Below are 7,500 nucleotides of genomic sequence, written 5' to 3'. Positions count from 1 at the left end.
GCCTTCAAATGGCATTTCCGTGGTCCATTAGATTCGAACCCGGACTTCTTCTTTTCTTCCTCGTAAACATTGGTATTATAGATCCAACCTTGATTCACTCGTAATATTCGCCCCCAGGCAGGTTCCTGATGCAAATTCGTGATTGACATCGTCTTCATCCAGGAACACGGAAATCGTATGAGGATTTATTGGTCCTGTGTAAGATGGTTTTCTCAAGATGAAAGGAACTTTTTATGGATTTCTGCGATCACTTTTTGATAAGCAGTGAAAATAGGATCGAAATATATCGTGGGACAATGTGGAAAACCCGGAAATTATTTTCGAATTTAGTTTCTCTTTTCCAGAGGGTTTTTAGTTTTTTAATGGAAATATTTTCTTTAAGAAAAAAATTACTTGTCCAAGTTCGTACAATGATCCCTGCTTTCATCAAAGAACAGATTTTTTTCATTCTCTCTTTTTTCACTTGATCGTCATCAACCTCCAACACGTGACGGGAACATTCTAACTTCTTACTACGTCATGTCGTCGATTCCTCTGTCGTTGTTGAAAGAATATAGTCATACAACACTTCAAGATCCATTTTAAACCTAGCACAGTTTCTAACATTACTTTGACATTTTTACTTATTATTGTTCTTATGTTGATCGTGTTTTCCCACTTGAGGCCCAGTTATATTGTAAATGTAACTTTTAGATTTTGTTTTATCATTCCTATTCGATGACGTCACCAGCTGTGCTGATATAAATAAAAGGTAGAGATTGAGTCGTCACGCTTTGTCCTCCCCTCCCTCCCTCCCTACTTCCTTTCTGATCCACCATAAGTTCTGTTACCACTTCCTCAACCACAGGAACTGTCATAACATATTTGAGAGTTGTGGAGGAGCAGTATTCTTGAATAAGTAAATAATTGATCAATTGCTGCAGTCAGATGTTTTGAGGTAATCAAGATGAAAAGAAAACAACTCATGATTCTTGCCTTGAGTTAACAATAACAATGATTACGTTATAATTATGTTGCTTAAACAGTTTTGTAAATTTAAGTAAAATTATAACTATGTACAGCTGCACAGAAAACTATCGTTAGTAAATCACGCTAATCATTTTGACACAAAACAACGAAACTATTTGAGACAAGTTGAAGTTTCCATCGGAAATAAGATTATCATGTCATAGTGAATCCATATGAACTCCGGAACTGTTATTCGATTCATATTCATTCAGAAGAAATTCGAACAATTCGAACCCCAGAAATACCAACCCTTCGGTATCATAAGGTTATGTTCATTAGCGAATGTTTCGACACCCCTACTAATGATAGTTTTCTGTGTAGCTGTACAACAACTCCACTTTTTTCGTCTAGCAGACTATTTTATTCAGTCATTTTTAATCAAGTTCCTTTTTTCTTTCTACAGCCTGAAGTGACCAGATGCGGACTGCGTAGCTCCAGACAAGAAGTAGTAAGTGTCCAGTTTCAATTTAATTTCTCATCTAAATATTTCAGAAAGGTAGAAAACGTACAAGCATAAATTATCCGCAGATATTTTTCTCCGAAGATATCCTTCAGGTGAATAAAATGACCTGGTGTCAGTTAGAACAAAATTTATATTTCGAATCTGGGCTAAAGGATTATTCAGTTCGCGGAAAATCTACCCTCCATTGAATTAGATATTATGTGTGCGTATATATATATATATATATGTGTGTGTGTGTGTGTGTGTGTGTGTGTGTGTGTGTGTGTGTGTGTGTGTGTGTGTGTGTGTGTGTGTGTTTTGTGTGTGTCTCTATGTGTCTGTGTGTATGTGTGTGTATGCGTGTGTGCGTGTATGTGTGTGTGTGTGTATGTGTGTGTGTATACGTTTGTGTGTATGTGCGTATGTGTGTGTGTGTGCGTGCGTGTGTGTGTGTGTGTGTGTGTGTGTGTGTGTTTTGTGTGTGTCTCTATGTGTCTGTGTGTATGTGTGTGTATGCGTGTGTGCGTGTATGTGTGTGTGTGTGTATGTGTGTGTGTATACGTTTGTGTGTATGTGCGTATGTGTGTGTGTGTGCGTGCGTGTGTGTGTGTGTGTGTGTGTGTGTGTGTGTGTGTGTGTGTGTGTGCGCGCGCGCGCGTGTGTGTGTGTAAAGAGAGAGGGAAAGATATGTATATACATAGTGTTTGCATATATACATACATCCAGATACGTTCTTGCCAAAAATATTTTGATATTCCAAAGTTTAGATTTCGAACTCAAAATCAAATACATTAATTCTGAGTGGAGTATAATAGCAATAAGCATTTACCAACAGCAAACCTTCGAGTATAAACGAAAAATCATGTTCATCCTCGCAGGCAATAGAGATTTGATATAATTGTGCAATCATTGTTCATATAATGGTTCATCTGTAACTGACGAGCATTCAGTCCTAATTGGGCGTGACGGTTATGAATAATCTCCGGTATTACTGCAATTAGTTTAATGTCGACGTATTTCCTCGATCGCTTAAGGCAGCGTGGAACGTGATCCATCACAAGGGAATTGCAATGTTCCCTATCGGATGTGCAATACTGCGTCGTCACTCAGGCTTGATATTTGGCTCATGTAATCCTGGAAGAAAATAGTTGGGAAGTGTGCAGGTCCGTGCAGAGGGGGGGGGGGTGCTGGGTTGTGCCTGAGTACCTGCCCCTTTGCCCTGTGCCCCAAAAGTGCCCTTCAGAAAAATATATAAAATTGAATGAAAAATTATTTCTCACAGACTTTTTCCATTTTCATACCATTCAGAATTTATAATGTGGAAAATGGTGTTACAGAGAGTTTACACACACACACACACACACACACACACACACACACACACACACACACACACACACACACACACACACACACACACGAATAATACAAAAGAGTGAAGTGCCCAATTTCCATCCCAAAGCACCTGCCCCTTGTAATATCTGTGCAAGTTACTGGAAGTGTGTATAGTAACCATTGGATTGTGAAGAGATTCATGGGTTATCGTTTAACCTGTGGTGAAGGAGGTGGGGACATGTAATATACTCTAACCCAGCCGTTCTCAACTTTTATCATTCCATCCCCCTTCAAGAATTCTCAAAATGTGTGTGGCTCTCCTTCATTTTTCTCCCAAATCCAAACCCGTCAAAAACGGTAAAAGAAATAATAATAGTAATAACATATTAATTAAGAGAAAAGTTTTGCTTTATTACAAAGTTGGCATTCATAATTATCTTATATTTGATAGAATTTTTGTGATATGCCAGGACAGAGTGATGGAAGGTTTTCTTTATATTCAGATATAGAAATGGTATAGAAATGTACGAAGTTCTTGTCATGGCCCGCAGGTTGAGAACCGCTATAGTCTCACCTTCTGGTTTCCCAGAGTATTTCCTTCCGTCTGAATACAATAACCAGGTGGCAGGTAGAATGAATATAAAAGTCAAGTCAAGTACTTGGGAGACGTAAAATATGTGTTCCTCATCAAGACAGACTCTTGTTCGTTTGAACGTCGGAGCCTAAAGTGAACGAATTCAGATTGTCCCCAAATTAATCAAATGGGATTTTTTTTAAACTGGTACTTGACGAAATCAAGATTGATTCATTTAGTTGAAGTGCACCCCCATCCCCGTGTGAATATTATAAAAAAAAGAAAACGAAAAGAAATAGAGGAAAGATATTTAGGAAGACTTGGTTCCAAGGTGAGAGAGGGAGAAAAGGAGGAGGACGAGGAGGAGGAGGAGGAGGAGAAGAAGGAGGAGAGTAGAAGAAGAAAGGACTTGGGGGCCCAAGGTCACCATTTTCTTTAACTCACTTTCCTTCACAATTTTACATAAGAAAAGGTAGCAACTAGCGACAGCTCTTCCTCCTTTCCCTCTTCCTCTTCCCCTTGTTCCTCTTCCCCTTCTTCCTCTTTATTACATTCTAAAATATTCCTTATCCGTATAGATACAACAGAGACAACAGTCCAACGTTTCTTCATGGAGAGATATCTTGGAACGTCGGGGGTGGTGGTGGTTGGGGATGATGAGGCATCAATTATTCTTGTGGATTTCTACTTAGAATAGACTACAACGGAGAACAAAGTCAAATCAGACAACCTGGAGTCCCCTTCACTTCACGAGGTCAATGCGTGAACACAAGATTGTGACAAATGAGAAAAAAATACACGTATCTTTTTAATGATGATGGTTTCTTCGTCGTTTTAGTCATTCTTGTCAAGTGAGAACGGAATGATTCGGAGACGTGTGAAGCAAAAGTCTTGCAATGAATAGAACACACACACATAAACAAACACGCACACACACACTAAAAGACAAACGAGAAATAGTAAAACTGCGTCAAGGGAATAATGAATATTTAGAAGATGTAGAAATGGCTGAAATTATGAACAAACATTTTAAACCTGTATTCACAATTGAAAGTACACAGAATTGGGAGGAAGGACAGAAAGATCCCTCCCCCCATGAAAGAAATAACTGTGACACAGAAGGAAATAAGGGACCAAATAAAAAACCTTGACGTCAGAAAATCACACGGTCCGGATGGAATTGCAAATTGGATATTAAAAGAATGTATAGATGAACTAACGGACAAAATATATAGAATAACTGATTACTCACTCAAAGAAGGAAAGGTACTAACAAAATTGGAAAAATGCAAATATTGTACCAATATATGAAGGAAGGAGCAAGGAAAATCCAACTAACTATAGACCGGTCTTCCTTACAAGCACAATAGCAAAAATATGTGAAAAAGTTATCAAAAGTAGATGGATTAAACATCTGGAAGAAAATGATATACTGAATCCAAAACAATTTGGATTTAGACACGGAAGATCATGTGCCACTAACTTGATTTGCTTTTACTCAAGGCTAATAGAAATAATGCAAGAAAGGGAGGAATGGGCGGATTGTGCTTTCCTGGATCTACAAAAAGCATTTGATAAAGTACCACACAAAAAGCAACTAAGAAAAATTGAAATAATAGGTGGTGTACAAGGAAAGTTATTGGAATGGATGGAAGATTTCTTGAACGGGAGCAATATGAGGGTGGGACTTAGAGACAAAAACTCGACCTGGGAAGAAATGATAAGTGGAGTCCCACAGGGTACTGTATCGGATCCGATAATGTTTGCCTTATATATAAACGACATGGATGAAGGTGTGGAATGTTATATGAACTTCTTTGCAGATGATGCAAAACTAAAGAAAGTAAGTACAGAGGAAGAATGTGAATCACTACAGAAAGACCTGGATAAAGTCTGGGAATGGAGTCAAAAGTGGATAGTGGACTTCAACATCAAGAAATGCTGTATAATGGAGTTTGGAAAAAGTAAAAATAGAATATCAGGGCAATATAAAATTAGCACAAAGGAAGTTAAAAAAGTTAGCTCGGAAGGGGACCTAGGAGTAATTAATTATCAGCGAAGACATGTCACCAGACAAGCATATGAACAAAATAGTCGGAGAAACCTTCAATTTACTAGGATCAATGAAAATGACCTTTGAATACTTGGATGAGGAAATGGTAAAGAAAATATTAGTTACGCTGATTAGAGTACGCTGCAACACTATGGACTAAAAAGTACAAAAAAAAGTACTAAAAAGTACTAAAAAGATTATAAAGAAATTAGAAAAAATTCAAAGAGCAACGACAAAGATGGCACCAACACTCTCTAAATTGACATACAAACAAATATTGTCCAAATTGGAACTACCAACCCCGAAACAAAGAAGAGAAAGAGGAGATCTACTGACCATCTACAGAATTATGAAAGGGATGAAAGTCCTCGACAGAGATGATTTATTAATGTGAGATAAGAGAAAAAACAAGAGGACGTGAAAAGGAACTCAAAAAGGATAATTATAGAAGAGATCTGAAAAACAATAGTTTCCCACACAGAGTAGTGGATATCTGGAACAAATTGGATAAGGCAACAGTGTGTGCAAATACTCTCCAAGAATTTAAGAAGAAAAATTTATGCTGAAAGACACAAAGACGGGTCACAACGAGCATAGCTTTCTTCCCGTATAATACAACTAGGTAAATACAACTAGATAAACACACACACACACACACACACACACACATACACATGCACACACGCACACACACACACACATGCACATACACACACACGCACAAAACAAGTTTAATCAATGAGAGAATAAAAGGCTACTCACGAGCATAGGTCGTATCTTTTAATGCAATTAGTGTGTATATATATGCTATATATACACACTATATAAATCGTTAGTTCGTATATACACACTATATAAATCGTTAGTTCGTCCACATTTGGAATATGCTGTTTCCGTATGGTCACCGAATCTCATTAAAGACATTGACAGACTGGAAAAAGTACAATGGCGAGCCACAAAACTGATTCCAAATATCAAAAATAAATCATACGAAAATCGACTAAAGCACATGAATCTGTTTTCCCTAAAAAAGCGTAGACTCAGAGGTGACTTGATACAGGTCTTTAAGATTTTAAAGGGAATTGACAACATCAAAAGTGACAAAATTTTCACATTGAATGAGAATCAGACAAGAAACAATGGTCTCAAACTGTCCGGAAATAGATTCAATTTGGAAGTAGGTAGAAACAACTTTGCCAACCGTGTAGTTAATGAATGGAATAAACTTCCTGCACAGGTAGTGCAATGTAGTTCAGTTCGAAGCTTTAAGAATCATTTAGATAAATACCTAAGTAAGATGCTGTAATGATTATAATTTGTCTTATATTATTTGTTTTTGTTTTGTTATCGTTTGTCTGTCTGATTTTCATTTATTATTAGTTATATGTCAATTTATTATTTACTATTTACCTGTTTGTTTATTATTTTAACTATACCTATGCATTTATTTATGTATTTTATTTGTTATTTACATTATTATAGTTTTTATTTATTATTTTATTATTAATATGATTTTTTTTTCATCCGACCTAGATATGGATCAAAAGTTCTCCTGTCGGCATGCTCCGCATTTGTAATCCTTTGTAATCCTTTATGTACAACATATATATATATATATATATATATATATATATATATATGTATATATACTTATATACATATATATATATATATACATACATGCATATATATACATATATACTTGTATATATACTTATATACACATATATATACATGTACATATATATATATATATATATATACATATATATATATATATATATATATATATATACATATACATATACATATACATATCTATACATATATACGAGCGAAATCCTTTTCACCTTTGTAAAGGAGTGGTCGAGTTAAAGCACGTACCCACGTTATAAACACATAATAACCATTCAACTACCCCTCCCATCTCAGCACATCGTAAGATGTGGTGCATTAAAGCGAGTTGTTAGACAGAACGTGACGACGGAAATGAAGAGATACTTTAGAGACCAAAGAGCGACACGGTTGGTAGATTATTAGCAGAACAGAAGACTACTGTCTGCTCCACAAGTTGAAACTCTCCGCGTC

The 7,500-nt window shown here is 36.4% G+C and overlaps 1 protein-coding gene across 2 annotated transcripts in view; it reads left to right on the top strand.

The window, feature by feature from the left end:
* Window positions 1-7,500, top strand: part of LOC143036383 (uncharacterized) — a 220,468-nt gene that overhangs the window by 157,622 nt on the left and 55,346 nt on the right. For both annotated transcript variants that reach the window (XM_076203659.1, XM_076203660.1), the window contains exon 2: window positions 1,412-1,456. The gene's annotated coding sequence lies outside the window, so the exon portion shown is untranslated. The remainder of the gene's footprint in view (window positions 1-1,411; window positions 1,457-7,500) is intronic.

The sequence above is a fragment of the Oratosquilla oratoria genome, chromosome 20, assembly GCF_046742065.1.
Source record: "Oratosquilla oratoria isolate Oo_2021 chromosome 20, ASM4674206v1, whole genome shotgun sequence".
NCBI lineage: Eukaryota > Metazoa > Arthropoda > Malacostraca > Stomatopoda > Squillidae > Oratosquilla > Oratosquilla oratoria.
This window is presented reverse-complemented; position numbering and strand designations above follow the sequence as displayed.